Source organism: Protomyctophum bolini (assembly GCF_963924005.1).
Source record: "Protomyctophum bolini genome assembly, chromosome: 8".
Classification (NCBI taxonomy): domain Eukaryota; kingdom Metazoa; phylum Chordata; class Actinopteri; order Myctophiformes; family Myctophidae; genus Protomyctophum; species Protomyctophum bolini.
The window spans coordinates 41,465,340-41,481,990 of NC_137869.1; the positions used below are offsets into that span (position 1 = coordinate 41,465,340).

At 43.4% G+C, this 16,651-nt stretch overlaps 1 protein-coding gene across 1 annotated transcript in view; it reads right to left on the reverse strand.

Annotated features, from left to right (window-relative positions):
* Positions 1-15,247, reverse strand: part of kank3 (KN motif and ankyrin repeat domains 3) — a 62,847-nt gene extending 47,600 nt beyond the window's left edge. Inside the window, exon 1 of the mRNA XM_080770861.1 lies at positions 15,118-15,247. The gene's annotated coding sequence lies outside the window, so the exon portion shown is untranslated. The remainder of the gene's footprint in view (positions 1-15,117) is intronic.
* Positions 15,248-16,651: the final 1,404 nt, after the last annotated feature.

The window sequence follows — 16,651 nt, forward strand, 5'->3', positions numbered from 1 at the left end:
TGTATCGTGTTATGTCCTACATGCAGAGAGCCCCATGCGTGACCTCATCCATCACCGTGGCCTCCAGTCTGTGTCACATACCATAGCCATCCACAATTGGGGTTAATGTCGGAGCGGAAATGTTGCACTTTTGACCTATTTCTCAATGTCACACGTCGCCAATTATCCCCCAGTTCTGTATGGCCGATGCTATACAGTATATGCTATGCCAGTGGTTCGGTTCTCTCAACCTTTTCAGGACACGACCCCCCCCAATAATAATCATATTTGTACATGGGAATTGCGGGGGGAGGGGCCCTCCCCCCGCAATTATTTGATATAAACAATTATTTTTGTCATGATTGTCAATCATTCCCATGTTGAAAAATGTCCATACATTTCCAAGCGGCATTTCAAAAATCACACTCGTGTGAAGTGAGGGGCGCTCGTATATCGTCCTCTTGTCATCACATTCCGTGCCTCAGCCAATCAAATCCTCACATTCCGTGGTACAGAGTACAGACTACAGACACACAAAGCTGTGCGTAGATAGCAGAAATAGCAGCGCAACTATTTCGGCTATTTTGTAAATCTTTCGGAAAGAAAAGAATATATATATAAAATTGCATATTTATTAAGTTATTTGTCACATCTGCCCTGTGCAATTTGTGATTACGAAGCCTTTAAAGGTTCAACGGAAAGAAAAAAACAACAACAATTAAATCGTTAATTGCAGTTATTCGTGTGACGATGAATCCTCACTGTGTAAATGGTGACACCGACAGCCCTGTATAGGGAGAACTGGTCCCCATGCCCAGGCCCTCTGTGTGGCCTGCCCTGCAGGGGCCATGCTATGTGGAAAAGTGACCTCATCCCTAACAACACCCTTTTCCCGCAAAAGGAAAACGAGAGAAAGAGAAAGAGAGAGAGAGAGATTGAGAAAGTTGTGCCTGCATGACAAACGGAGGAGGTGCAGATCTCCACAGCAGCGCTGTATAGATTAGAAGGACAACACGGTAAACCAAACACACTCCGGCTCAGATTAGATCTTTTTTTTTTTGTGTTGTCGCTCTCGGAGGGACCAGCCTCTAAACATCCTCCCTTTCAGCCCCATGTACAGCTTTCACCGTCCTGCTGCTTAACATGACAATGAATGTATATACCATTCACACATACATGGAGTCACGCACGTACGTACGTACACACGCGCACACACAGCCACACACACACACACACACAGGCAGGGGCCTCTCAGCTGCTGGGATAAATCTGCAGTTTCCTCAAGGGAAGACCCACCCCCCTTCTTGACAAAACTCACCCTCACCCCCATGCGCACATGCACGCACGCGCACGCGCGCACACACACACACACACACACGCGCACACACACAGAGAAAAAGACGTGCACATTCATGGCACACAGTACATACATAAAAACAAACCCACCCATTCACACAAACATTCTCTCACACACACACACACACACACATGCACGCACGCACGTGGAGATCAGCTTGTGATCCAGGCGTTTGCCATACACCAACCTTAACCCTGACCTGAACAAAACAACCATTTCTCTTGTGACGATCATGCAGGAAAATGGTCCTCACTAATGTCTATTTCTCAAATCACTACTACTACTACTGTATACTGTTCTGGCCCTCAAAAGTATAGTAATACAAGTACACACACACACACCACACACATGCACGCACACACGCACACACACACTGTGCGCCCCCAGGGAGACCTCCCATTGTGTGAGCGGAGGAACTGGGGTCTGCTGCTGACAGGAAGCACATCGTCCTGGCCTGAGGCACCGCTTCCTGCAGGACACAGGAAAACACTGCAAACCTGAGAGCACATGTACGCTCCACACACACACACACACACACACACACACGCACATACACTGAGGCTAACATCACATGATACGTCATGCTGAGCTTAGATAACATGTCATTAGTGTGAGGCTGGAGTGTGTGTGTGTGTGTGTGTGTGTGTGTGTGTGTGTGTGTGTGTGTGTGTGTGTGGAGGGGGGGGGTGCTGTGCGTGTGTGTGTGTGTGTGTGTGTGTGTGTGTGTGTGTGTGTGTGTGGGGAGGGGGGGGGTGCTGTGCGCGTGTGTGTGTGTGTGCTGTGCGCTGACTGAGGCCCGGCATGTTAAGGGAAGTAACAGCATGCCACCTAATAGTTCCAGCTGTTATCCTAAGCTTATAGTTCAGACTAAAAGATTTGAGGCTAAACCCAACAACGTCGACACGTCGTGTGAGCTTGCAGATCGGCTATTCCCACGACAAGCGCATCGGCACAACATCATCGGATAAAGAACCACCGAACGCTCCTTCCGCCGAGCGAAAAAATAGCGCCGGTTCTTGAATCAACATTTAGATCGGGGCAAAAACCAAAAACCACACAAGTGCCCATGCTGTGCCGTGCCGTGGTGGGGGAAACAGACGGATGGAGAGATCGTTTCATGTGGAAAAGGAATCTCAATGATTTTTTGCTTTTTTTCTTCTCCTCCTCCTCCCTTCTTCCATCCAAATCAGGTTGACTTCAAACAAGCAGACATCACATGTGTCTCATATCCTTCCAGCCCCCCCCCCCCCCCCCCCACCACCAGCCCTCCGACACAATCCGCCACATTCAGGCCCTGCTTACAATGAGGCATTATGCCGCCGTTTGGTGGTGACGCTGTTTTCGGCAAAAGTTTTTTGTGAAGGCCTCCTTGTTTTCTTCAGTTCCCTGCACTAAAATAAATGACCCGCCCCACCCCCTCCAACCTCTCTCCCCACACTGAGTCCAGGTTCAAGATGTCACAAAGTGAATTCAATTGAAAGGCCACGGGGGGGGGGGGGGGGGGGTTCCACAGCCTTGATGTGTCTGTCATCAGACACACACACACGGTGTCACGTGCTTCAAAACACCGTCAACAGCCAAGCTGTGGCAGCGGTATAGAGGGTATGCGCATGCTTAACCCATTCTGACCCGAGATCAGATTCATACAAGGTTTCCACTGGACACACACTGGTCTGATTATTAACCCATTCTGACCTGAGATCAGATTCTAAAAAATGTCAGTCGTTCTTCGATTTTTCAAAAATAGCAGATCCACAAGCTCATAGAGCTATGAGCTTGTAGATCTGCTATTTTTCAATAGCTAAAGCATAACACGATGCTAACACCAAAAGGGGTTAAAGTGTCGAAGTGTCCTTGAGGAAGACACTGAACCCGATGAGCAGGTTTGGTTGCCTTGCATCATGGTCTCCTCATCAGCCATCAATGTGTGAACGGGTGGATGAATGCACATTGTAAAGGCGGCCTGGATAAAGGCTGCTATAAAAATGTCACTGGTGTATAAAGTAACCAAGTATACAGTTTTGGCATACTTTTTGTACTTTTTACTCGGGTCAATTTAGAATTCGGGAGACTTTTACTTTGAAAGAGAGTAATTGTATACTTATATATTTCACCACCACTGATGAATGCGTCATTTACCATTTTTTACAAGAGTCTCGTGCACATGAGTTCCAGCTCTGGAGGATGTTCTATTTGCATACGGAAACATGACAAAGGCCGCTATGTGCCTGCAAGCTTCCCACACTCTATTAAGTATCATGAACAAGCTGTTGGGGGAGACGTAGCAGCCTCATAATACAGCCTGCATAGGCAGTGATGTCAAAAGTACTTGCATGTTTCACTAAACGTATCAATATACTGCAAGCAACGTAGATGTGCTCTGGAACACAAGCAGAAGTCCCGTATTCAAAATGGTACTTGCGTAAAATTACACCAGTATTGGTATAAAAAGGTACGACTCATATTGCTGCGGCTCGTGCACATCTAGCACATCGAAATTTCGTTTTTCTGCTGTTCACAGTTGTAAAAATGACAAATAAACCTATCTATCTAAAGTACCAAGAGTATAGAAAGTACTTTCACAAAGTCTTCAAAATGTATTCAAAATAATTTGAGAATAGCAGATCAAACAAGCTCACAATGTGCATCGCAAGCCGAAATGTAGCCTATATAGCCAGGGCTGAAGTGGTTAATGTATGTTTTGTTGAATAATAATCCAAATCTACAAAGTATAACTATAGTAACAAACGCTTTCAAATAGTCGTAGTGGAGTAAAAGTACAATAATTGCCTCTGAGGAGTATAGAAGTAAAAATAGTAGTAGAAGTTAAAAAAAAAACGACACTGTCATTGAAGCTCGCAGCGACTAGCGAGCGTCAGCTGTTGAACTTGGATGCCAGGGTCCATTGACAACTTTGGGCGTCACGTGAGGAACCACGTAGAGATCCAAACATGCAGACTAGACTGGACACGAAGACATTCTTGTAGTGGGGAAACTCTCGCTGGAAACAATGTCCTTTTTGTAAAAGAAACGTGAACAGTCAGGCATCCCCCGCCATTCTTTATTCTTTAATAGGGCAGGAGAGAGTGAGTGAGACCAGGCAGGGAAAATGGATAACAGATTATCCAATTTTGGGGCGGGAACCCCTTTTGGTGTTAGCATTATGTTATGCTTTAGCTATTGAAAAACCGCATCATAGCGAGCCACCGAGTGGCGCGCTACGAGCTTGTAGGTCTGACATAGATACATAGCTTTTTCAGAAAACTGTCAGGATGTATAGAAGACAATTTTAGAATCTGATCTCAGGTCAAAATGGGTTATGATGAACCAGTGCTCTCAGGTCAGTGGTATAAGCAACCAACCGGGACGTCACAGATCAACGTCCTTGAAAACAATCTGCAGAAAGACACATCCCATTCCCCATATATACTGTAGCACTGATGTCCATCCGTCCTAATCCAGTAACAGATCCCTGAGGAGCGGATGAAAAAGCCCCACCCCAACAAAAAAAAAGAGTTTTCCCATTTCTCAACCCATTAGCCGTTGTTTCCACTGGCCTCCTCAGCTGCAACCGGTCCAGCCAGGCTGTTCTCTGGCTCCGGTTCCGCTGCAGGAGTCAGAGTCACATTGCATTCTGGGAGCAAAACAGTCCCCCTGTTTTCATTTGCGGTGAGCCACACTTATGAAACAATATCCAGGCCCGTTTGGTAGCGACGTCGCTCAGCCCCACTCTACACACTGTATGACCCAAGAGAGGGTTCGTCTTCAAATGCCATTGGCCAGCTCCAAACACAAGCAAATCCTGACGCCAAGCAAAACAAGACAAAGCTTTTGAGTGGCTTTTGAGTTGGTTTGGAACTCATCAAATTTAAAGGACCACTTCACCACTTTTCAACCTATCTTCATATAATAGGTCCTCACTAATAATTAATCATGATAAAATGGCACTATTTCTTTTCCTATTCAGCTCTGGGCAGTTCAGAAACCCGTCCACCAGTGACATCATCGTTAGGCAGATTTTTTTTAAACAAGACATTTTTACAAAAATGTTTACATTTCTATTATGGTGAGAACAATGGCTTCCATTTCCATTGCAACTTGCATGCAGTTTCTATTAGCTTGGATTCCCCATCGATGATGTCATCACAGCCCTCCTATGAGACACAGACTGAGTAGAAAAAAATGGTGCCATTTTATCATGATTATTAGTGAGGACCTATATGAAGATAGGTGGAAAAGTGGTGAAGTAGTCAATTAAATGTCTTCTGTTTTTCCCATAAATTAATTCCCTACTATTTTGTACAACAGTGTCACACGACAGTAGCGAAAATAGCCGATCTACAAGCTCACAACGTGTCCCTACGCGGCACGTTGTGAGCTTCTGAATCGGCTATTTTCGCTATTCGCAAAATATACTGAAAGACGATGTGAAGGTGCTTAAGTGTCTGTGGGTTTTTAGAAATATTGAACCAAGGAAAAGCATTAACAAGCGCTTGCAACTATACTGTACATCGGATCAAAGAATAAGCATCCAACAATTACAAAACAATTGTATCCACTATATTCTTTTTCTATTTGGACATACGAGATTTCCAGACGACAGCCGAGCGGCGAAATGCATTCGCGTGCGTCTTCACTACACCTCTGCATTTTGTGTAGCCTATACTGTACATAAAACAAAACGATCAAAGCATCCGGAAACGCCAGAACAGAACTCGGTTGGCCTACTGTACAAAAGCGGCATACTGTACACAGTACAGCCGAGTCTGTGACCCATTTGTTTCCTGTTCACTACAGTAGCAATTGGTGCATCCAGATGTTTGATTCTCATAACTGCGTTCCAGATGTCAACCGGTGCTATTGGGCTCCTTTGGAAGCTATACTGAACTCATACAGTAGGTGATTATTTGTCAGTTGTTTCCCTGGTGGAAATTATACTAATCCGCGAAGCATCTCGTGGATTTGAGAATGTCAGTTAATGACAGGGCAGTGCAGGGGTCCATATCTTTCAAAATGCTTTGCCTTGCAAAGCGCCACGAGAACTATGCAAACTATTAGCCACTTAAACCCTGTATACTTATACTTGACCGGGATCCCCCAGGGCTCTGTACTAGGTCTGCCTCATGTCTTTTCTCCCTGTGTACACCGAAGCTCAAAATGCCATACGTTGTGAGCTTGTAGATCTGCTATTTTGGCCCAGTGTTTGGACCCAGAAATAGGGACACTAGGATTCACATGGTTAAGGTAAAAATACCCATCGGCATACTATGAGGTCATTCACAATGTGGTGTGTGTGTGTGTGTGTGTGTGTGTGTGTGTGTGTGTGTGTGTGTGTGTGTGTGTGTGTGTACACACTAATATACGTAGTAATATAGTTATACATAATGTGTTGATAATATTAGCCTCACAGCTGAAGTGATTAGCCTGTAATGACTCTTCAATCAATCCGTGAGCTCTGTACTGTAACAAACAGTGTTGCCAGATTTTGTGGGAAAAACAAGCGGACCGGTCTGCTGAAAAACAAGCTCAAAAGAAGCAACTAGGTCGGCATGATTACACATCAAAATCACTTTAACCACTAAGCCTATTTACGATCTTGGAATATACTGTATTTGAAACATTTTAAGTACACAAATGTATAGGCTACTATGGGGGTCCCTGGCACAAAATAACTGCAGATGAGGGTCCGAGCAGACAAATATTTTGTTTTTAACAAGAAAAATAATATAATAAATAAATAAACTACACTTTAGAAACAATACTGTGTGGTGGTGTCGGTGTGTCACAATTTATTGTGCGCCAATGTGCGGCATCAAATCTCACAGGAATAGTACTTGAGAGAATGTCTTCTACCATGAGATCTCATAATTCAATTCTCCAAATGGGAATTTGGACTAGTGAGGAGGAAATCAATAATGCATGCTACTGTACTGCAGGATTAAAAGTGCAGACAGCTGGAGGGCTGGGAGAAGATTTGTACTGAGATACTGTAGCAAACAGAAAGTACAAACAAATGAGTGTCCTCTTTTGTTTGCTCCCGTTGTTACTCCCAAACAATGATATCTTTCAGTGCTTATACAGCACAGCACTGCATACATATAAATAGGCTACATTTTAAGGTTTTAACTTTTTTTTATCCAATTCTATACTTTTATTTGAGAGTTGGACAACTATACTATGTTGTTAGTGAGTTTACAAATCACTGTGATCTCCACCTCGGAGGAAACTCTGGTAATAAGGCCGGCAGTGTCGGTAGGCCAATCAGAGGCAGGCGGGGGGCGTTACCATGTCTATGCTCGGACGTATAGAAAAGATATACGCGTTTGAAACTATACACACTAATGTTTGTTTGGAACCATTGGTTGCCCCATGGCAAGAGTTACTCCCACATTGTTCTTGTTCTTGTTATGTTCTTGTTGCTCTGAGCAAACATGTTATGATGTATATATATATGATGATTTCCTGTTTTTTTAAAGATATTTTTGCCTTTATTTGACAGGTAATAGTAGGTAGACAGGAAAGTGGGGGGGGGGGGATGGGGGGGGGGGGATGGGGGGGGAGGACACAGCATCCCGCCGGGATCGGGACTCGAACCCGAGACATGCTGTAAAGCTAAGTGGGAGGTAGGGAGGCAAGGTGCCTGGACCGCTGAGCCACTGCCCAGGCCGATTTCCTGTTTTTCACAGAAGTGTACTAGGCCTATATTTGTACGTCTTTAAATGTTCTGATGAATTGAAAATGGAGGACCCTGATGTGAACAAGCCTTTGTGCTTTTCCTTGTTTCATCCTAGTAGCAGTTTTTGTATTAAAGGACCACTTCAGCACTTTTCAACCTATCTTCATATAGTAGGTCCTCACTAATAATCATGATAAAATGGCACGATTTTTTTCTACTCAGTCTGTGTCTCATAGGAGGGCTGTGGGCAGTTTAGAAACCGTCTTCCAGTGACATCATCATTAGGCAGATTTATTTTTAAACAAGATATTTTTTTACAAAATTCTTTAGATTTTTATTATCGTGAAAACGATGGCTTCCATTTCCGCATTGCATCTTTTCAGGACTAGAAAGCCTGCAGTTTCTATTAGCTTGTATTCCCCATCGATGATGTCACTGGAAGACGGTTTCTGAACTGCCCACAGCCCTCCTATGAGACACAGACCGAGTAGAAAAATAATTCCATTTTTTCATGATTATTAGTGAGGACCTATTATATGAAGATAGGTTGAAAAGTGGTGAAGTGGTCCTTTAACTTGTGCTTTCGTTTGCAATGTACCCAGAGTAAGTTCCAAATCAACAATGGATTAATAATTATATAAATTATTGAATATTATAATATGAATATTCTTCTTTATATACGTCTCTCTCTCTGGACTGGTTATACTGTACCTACTGACATCATGACAGATTTCCTGGGCAAGAGAAACAACAACTGTCAAGCTAATTTGCTGCTCTGTGATCCATAACAATACATTGATTGTTTCCATGATGCTGTGCTATCATGAAGGCCAGTATTACAGGAAGTCCTTCTGGGAAGTGGATTATTTGCGTTCTCATTGTGAGAAGATTTTGATTCCACGCACTGCGAGTCAGGATTTCAGGGAATCAGGGCACACAAGGTTTGATATAAAGTGCCTCTTTCCCAAGCCATGTTAGCAGTTGATTTGGTGTGGTTATATTTAGCCCAGCATTAGTATTTCCCATGCAGTCCAGAGCACGGGCAGCCATGGGGAGGATAGTTAGATAGAGCTACAGTGACAACTTTCAAAGATGTATTATTATACAAAGGGAAATTCATGTTATTGACAACAGCTGTGTTCCAGTAAGTAAGGCTGTTAACGGCAACGCCAAGGAAGCCACAGATAGCTGTGCTGTACTTTGTATTATTATGACATGAAGCATTATGGTAATAGTCTTAGTCCAGGAGTCTTCAACAGGGGTGCCCAAAATGACTACAGGGGGTTCAGATCTTTGTGCGATAGGATTTGTTTTTTACATTAACCACTTGAACCCTAGCATCCCTATTCTGAGGGGAACATTAGCAGAAAATAGACGATTTACAAGCTCACACCGCCTCACAGCGCGAGTCGTCGTGAGCTTGTAGATCTGATATTTTCGCCAAAGAGAACCCAAGTACAACTTGTCCAAGTAAATACACATTAACATGAATCCAATAGTACAGTACTGACAAACAAGTCTACCAAGTATATCTATGAGAACATTTAATGCAACACAATATGTAGTGGGGCTTCCCTGCTTCCCTGCTATGATAAGCGGCTTTCCAGACAGTAATTGTGAAGTAATCACAACACAAACGTTAAGAGTTCAGACGACAGAGCAAATGATCCGATGTGTAAAGACAATTTAAATGGAGACAAAGAGAGTTCCAGTGTGTGTGAAAGCTTACAGTATGTTGACACTGAGGCAGACAATGACTCCGACTTAAGAAGACACTGAAACACAATCAGCCTGCATATCTTCCAAACTCTAAACATGACTTCTGAAGGGCTTTTCCCTCTTTGAGGAGCAATTTGAAAAGCCACTCCAATCAGAGAAATCTGGCACCAATGCGGAAAGTGGTAATTTCCATTTTCAAAGGGTGGGTGCCTGCTAATTATGGGGAAAGCCTTCAGCTATCAGCTTCCATGTAGGCCCCGACACTTAGCGCAAATTACTGCCTGAGAACAAAATGCTTAAACTTTAAAAGATAAAGGCACCATGGCGATTTTCATAGACCAGGCCATAAGTGTGCGTTTGGAATGTTTGAAAACACACACTCCTACATTTACTGTTGTGACTGTAATCAGTGAATGTCAACTTAATGCTGGAGCAAGGAATGATTCCTGGACGCGTTACAGCTGTTATCTCCAAGATTATCCTTAGAATAACAAACCACTGGCTCCAAATCAGACCGCGGGTTCCAGTGTTCACTCTCTGCATCATCACACCACCACTGGGATGGTGAAATTAAGCCAAATGCGGCTAGAAAGACACATGGCTGCATGTTTCCAGGCACTGTCGAGGCGTCTTAGCAGCACTTGGGCCAAGTCAGTTCACCTCAAACCAGGACCAAAATGAAGATGCGATAAATGTAAGAAAACATAAGAAAGCCGGGAAGAAGAAGATTATACTATACGCCTGAATAAAGGAATAATAACTTTCATCATCTTCTCCTCGCTGCGATCCTGAGCATAACAGACCCCCCGTGACACCCTTCACTAAATTTACAGTGGTTCTATTTTTGAGAGGTCAGACGGTAAGTCATACCCCAGGGTATACTGTTGCAGAGTGAGCGCCACCGGCTGTCCCATGTGAGCTCATCAATGTTGTTGAAACGCCTCACGCTTTGGACATGTAACAGGCGCTAAGTGTTTGGATTCGCTACAATGACCCTCCCGGGTGATAGTAGCCTAGATAACATGACAGGAATTAGACGTGGGAGCTGGGAGGGATGGATGGGGTGGAGGAGGGTGTCAGGCAGAGAGGGGCAGGACTAGGTCTGCCCAGTGCCTGTTTGCTTTAAATGAGGGCTTGGCTGCTTCGTTTCTGTGGCATGTGTGAGACGATATTTAGTGATCAACTAATTTGTTTAGACATTATTACCACCGCTCCCTGACTCCTCTGGTGCTCCTCTTAGTCCAAAAACATTTAAATGAGTGATGGGTCACACTCTGAATGAGTGATTTAACTTCTTCAATTTCCTCTCCATGTGTTTTTAATAGGACAAACATCTCTGCTACCCAGCGTTCTCGTCAGTGTCCGATTTGAACTATTTAAGCCTGGTTTTATACTGCCTGTATTGTACAGTATACGTCGCGATGTGAGCTTGCAGATCGCCGATTTTCTTTCTAAGGCATTTTAGGGGAATAGGGGAACAAATTGAATGAAATTCCATTATATAATGGCATGCCCAAAATGTGGCTCATTCTTTGTAGCCTACAATTACATCTGCAATGTCGTGTCAGAAACAAACACAATACTCTTGCGACCATTCTTAATGCACATTAACTTTAGTAAAGATTTGCTTTAGTCTTATAGCTTAAATATAATATTTTGCACCTTTTGTACCCGTTTTGTACTTATTTATGGATTATGCTTTGTTTTCCCTGTGTAATGAAATGTAATGTAATGTACACAATGTGTCTGTTTGTTTGTTTGTTTTTTTGTAGGGGCTGCGGATGTAAATTAGCAGCTTTGCTAAATGCGGTAGCATTTACATTGCATTGATATGTATCGTTAATTAATATGCGGTGACTCTCGCGTGTCGTCTAAATAAACAAAGTAAATGAAGTAACAATGCTCAGAGATATCATCTGGCTGTGACAGAAGCAGCATGCATGGGGAGCCTCCACAACACACAGCAGTCTTCATCAGCTGTGGTTTGCTGATGTGTTTCAGTGTTGATCTTGTCCACTAACACGAAATAAAAACAATGACTAAAACTAAGAGACTAAAAAGTTAGGGAGGGACTAGTGGAGAAGAGATCGAGTAGAGCTAAAAGACAAGTCATTTTATGCTTGGTTTCCTTCTGGGTGCTCTAAAAACTTGCGACACGTTGTGAGCTTGTAGATCGGCTATTTTCAGCATGCAACCAAGTGTAATATCAGCCATTTTACGATGGCATCAATCAAGGCGCGCCAAAATACATTTTAGTCGACAAAATCCACTGTTTGATTTAGTAGACTCAAATTGTATGACATTTAGTCGAGTAACAACTTTTCAGATAACAAAAAAAAATGTAAAAACAAATTTATTCAAAAAGGCCCTGACTAAAACTAAATCAAAATGGGGCTGTCAAAATCAACACGGATGTGTTTGTCACTGCCTGCCTCATCCTCTCCTCCTCCTCTCCCACCTCTCGGACACTTCTCACACGCCAGTGACAGTTTTTTTTAGACGCGTGATATTTTTACATCGGCACACTATAGTTTTGCGTTTCCGGCGATGACACACAGCTAAACTTTCATTTGAACCGGAGCTATAATCAGTGACATCATGGCCGGCCGGGGCAATATTAGGTTCACGAGGCAACAGCCACAGTTTCATGAGGTAGGAGGAAGTTCTTGTTGTGAGAAGTTGATTGGACACTGTGTGGTCATTCCAGGCCAGACATGTCACGTGTCATCTCGTCCACCATAACTCGCATTGTTAACCACTTCAGCCCCACTTTAAAACTTTAACCACTTAAACCCTGTATATAGCCTGTACTTTGTTGACCGGAGTGCCCCAAGGCGCTATGCTAGGTACTCTCCCCCTCACCCCCTTCAACATCAAATGTTTTTGCTGAAAATAGCCAGCCTATATACGAGCTCACGGCGCAGTATATACGTGCTATAGTAGATCTGCTGTTTTCGCTGAACGTTCCGAGTGTCCGTCGCTATATAGGGGTTCAAGTGGTTAATATTTACATTTCTGATATAGTAGCTCTCTTTCTGGGCTCGCCAACTTCATCTCTCTTTTGTTTGGTTGTGTGTTGGAGTTTCCTTCTATTGTTACGTGAGAGGAGGATGTGCCTCTCGGTTGTTCTGATGTTATGTAAACCGGAGCGCAGCGCAGCGCGGCAGAACTAAAGCGGGACATGTGATGGGTCAGAACTCAGAAGCAGCAGTATATGTGCGTAATGTAATGGAAGACATCGCAGGGATGATCCTCCGTCTAAAAACCCGTCTGATGGGAGATAAGGATCAACGGAATGAACACACTATTATATTAGCCAGCTTTATAAGGACATAGATAGATACTAGACTCACATGACATGACAGGCAACACAGGGGTCAGGCATGTTGCTGCCATGTCCGCTTATTATGTCAAATGAGTGACTTTGTGGGCTTGTTTTTCTGTGAAGTTGCTTGTAAATATTGGTAGGTTATTGGCTTGTTGCTAATGTGTAGTTGCTTACTTGGGTGTGTTTCCTAAAGTAGTTTAAACCAGTTTAAACTCAAACTTTTTAATGTCAACGGTCCCCCAAATTAATATGTGTTTGTCCGCAGACTGAAAACATTTTGTGCCGGGCAGGTTTTCACATTTCTTTTCCGAGATTCTTTTGAAAATAGCCAATCAGCATCTTGAAGATCTTCTATTTTCTTTTTGGCTTTTCTGCCTTTATTGATAGATATACAAGTGAAGAATGACAGGAAAGAGGGAGAGAGAGAGAGAAAGGGTCCTGCAGTGCAAAGGTCCTCATGAACGGGACTCGAACACGTGACATGCTGTCAGGGCAGAGCCTATATGTGGCATGCGCCTGGTGGACCACTAGGCTAGCGGGCGCCCAATCTTCCATTTACAAATAGTCGACATGTCTATAGGTTTGAAAGTTCTGATGGCCTATAGTTGTTTATTTTGGGCTCGTTTTCGTAGACCAGGTTGCTTGTTTTTCCCTAGCTAAATCTGGCAATCACTGATCCGTTTTTCAAATCCACTGGATCTGCATTTACAACAACAATGGCCTCTAATTTAACTCAGTGATTCTCAACATAATTCTAATTTCAAGGTTAGGACCCTCAGTTAGATATGAATTAGAGACCACTGCTTTCTGCTCCTATACTGCACTGCATTAGAGCTGTGGTTAATAGTAGCTTTTGTTCAAGGTGCTTTTTATGTATTGTTGAATGCCAAAGAAGTTATCTATCAATTCAATATGATTTAAAATCCTCAGTGTTTTAACTCTAAGTGTACGGATAGCCCAAGGTCCATTGGGGGGGCCCCGGACCACACATTGAGAACCATGCGCTCTAACTCTGCATGGACAAAGTTATAACACAGGAGAGAAACAAACTATAAATTTGCCAGTCACCATCCTGGATGACATGGAGCCGCAGATTATATGGTTTAAATTAAATAAAATACAACCGAGAGCGGCTTGAGATAAATGTGCAACATAATGAGAGACAGGATTGACCATAAAGATGGGATGTCGGCGGTCAGCAGACAATGGGAGGAGGGGGCATTCCCACCCTTCTATTGTTTTACTAGGGGACATGTTTACTTTGTGAACCGTACACACACACGCACACGCACACGCACACGCACACACACACACACAACCGCTCTGCTGGGCTGTCCCACATGCATCCAAAATGTCATGGTACTTACATCTGCTTTATAGTCATTTATAGGCTAGCGCTGTGCTGCCAAAACGTGACACTAATGTATAAATATGCATGATTCATTATAAGCAATCACAGCTTCCACAGCGGACAATCTTTTTGACATGTTCTGATTAAAAACACTTACAGCTTACAGGCCAATTTATTTTTTTGTATTATTATTATTATTAGGCAAAGAAGATGCAGATAGGATGCCAAAAGCTGTCCATGCAAGGAGTTTGTTCTATAATTAAGCCTAATTAAACAGCTGTGGGCTATTTGTTATGAACAGGCCTTTAAACACAACTGGCACTTCCGAAAGAGGTTTACAAACTGCAGTAAAGACAAATGACAGTCATATAGGCTAAACGTATGACTGTCTGACTTCATACCATTCCGGGGGCTCGGACCCACCCGCGACACGAATAGCCTGACAAAATGTATCTAATAAAAACAACATATGCCAATAAATAAATCCCTGTACACAGACAGACCGTAGTTTACCTACGATACAGCAGCACAACAACACCGCAATTCACTCATTCATTAGGCTACTCATTAGCCTAATCTATTTCAATTCATAGCCAAAGACAAAGTTGATAACTTTCCTCAAATGAGTCTAGTAGCCAATGTGTGGGTGTAGAAACCTTGATCAATGCAGATGGACCGGTGATCGATAGATGTGAGCGGTGTCTTACCTTGCGTCGGTCAGATGTGCGCTGACATTCTTGGGATCCGCGGTAATAAGGAGGTAATGATACATTTGGGAGGAGGACGGAAAAAATTATGTCCTTCTTGCGCGACTTCTTTGCCTCAAGTCTCTTCAAAACTTCACCGATTGGATGACTGACGGCGAACTCGTCCAATGAGCAACGAGGGGGCGGTGCCGCTGCGTCTCTGCAGTCAGATGGCGCCAAAATGACGTGTGTTTGCCTTTCTATTTTACACAGTGGTTCTTCTGGTTCTCAAAGTGAGGTCCGGGTTCCTGGCCGGGTCGTCCTGCAAAATGAAGAACAGCTTCAATATCATTTCATAGATTAGTTGTTACTTGTTAGGCCAATGGGAATGGGTTAAGACCTGACTATTGTATTCAGATCATAATAGTTAGTTTAACTCTCTAGTCTATAGTCTGGTATCTGCCACCACCTACAGTCAGCAGACTGTAGAAGTCTGCATTAAATGTAATCTATTAACAAACATGTTCTCTCATGAGGGTCCCTGCAGTGGCACAAAAGGTTTTAAAGTGGGTACTCCACACTAAATAGAAATCTAATATGAACTATTCTATATTGGATTTGATTGCACTTCATGGGTATACCCATTCCCAGGGCAATAGCGGGGTTCCCAAACTATTCAGGCCGTGACCCCCAAAATTATTTGAACTGGCGACTGGTGGTTTTAACCAACAATGCACATACGAGCAATTAAGAAATTAGAGTGTTGTATCCGGTAGTAGTAAAATAGAAGATAATGGACAAATCACTGTGAATTATTTTTCAATAAATAAATAAATAAAACTTTTTAACACACACACACACACACACACACACACACACACACACAGTCACACACACACATACCACCGCTGAAGTGCCCTTGAGCAAGGCATTGAACCACTACTATGAGAAGTTCTATGAGCAGGGCCTGGCTGTAAACAAGTTCTTGAGCTTATAGTCCAGTTACCCTGGGTAAACATGGTAACTTTGCTTCCTTACTTAGTTGTGAGTTTAGATGGGTAAGCTCAGAGGTCATCACCATGCAGGCTAGTGTGGTAGACATCTTTGTCAAAATTATATTTTTGCCTTGAACATACAAAATGAGACTGACAACAATATTACACCAAACAGACCCAAAGTGGGTCGAGGGGACCTTCCTTGACGGGGGGATCCTATAATGGACAGGATCTGTACTATAACTCAAGAGTATACAAATGGAACCAAATGGACCCGTGCAAGTCTGTCCAAATGGACCCTATATATAAGAGGTCTCAGAGTTATGGGAGTCCTTTGATCACCACCACGGTAACAGGTCATCTCGCCCCTTTGCCAACTCGCCCCCGCGAAAAGTGAAGACGGCTGGCCCCGGAATTTCGAAAAGTGAAGACGGCTCGCCCCAAGCCGTGGATAGCTCGCCCCCAAAGCGTGGATATCTCAGCCCCACAGCGTGGATATCTCGCCCCCCAAAGCACGGATATCTTCTCCGGACTTTTGGGGGCGACTTCTCCGGACTTTT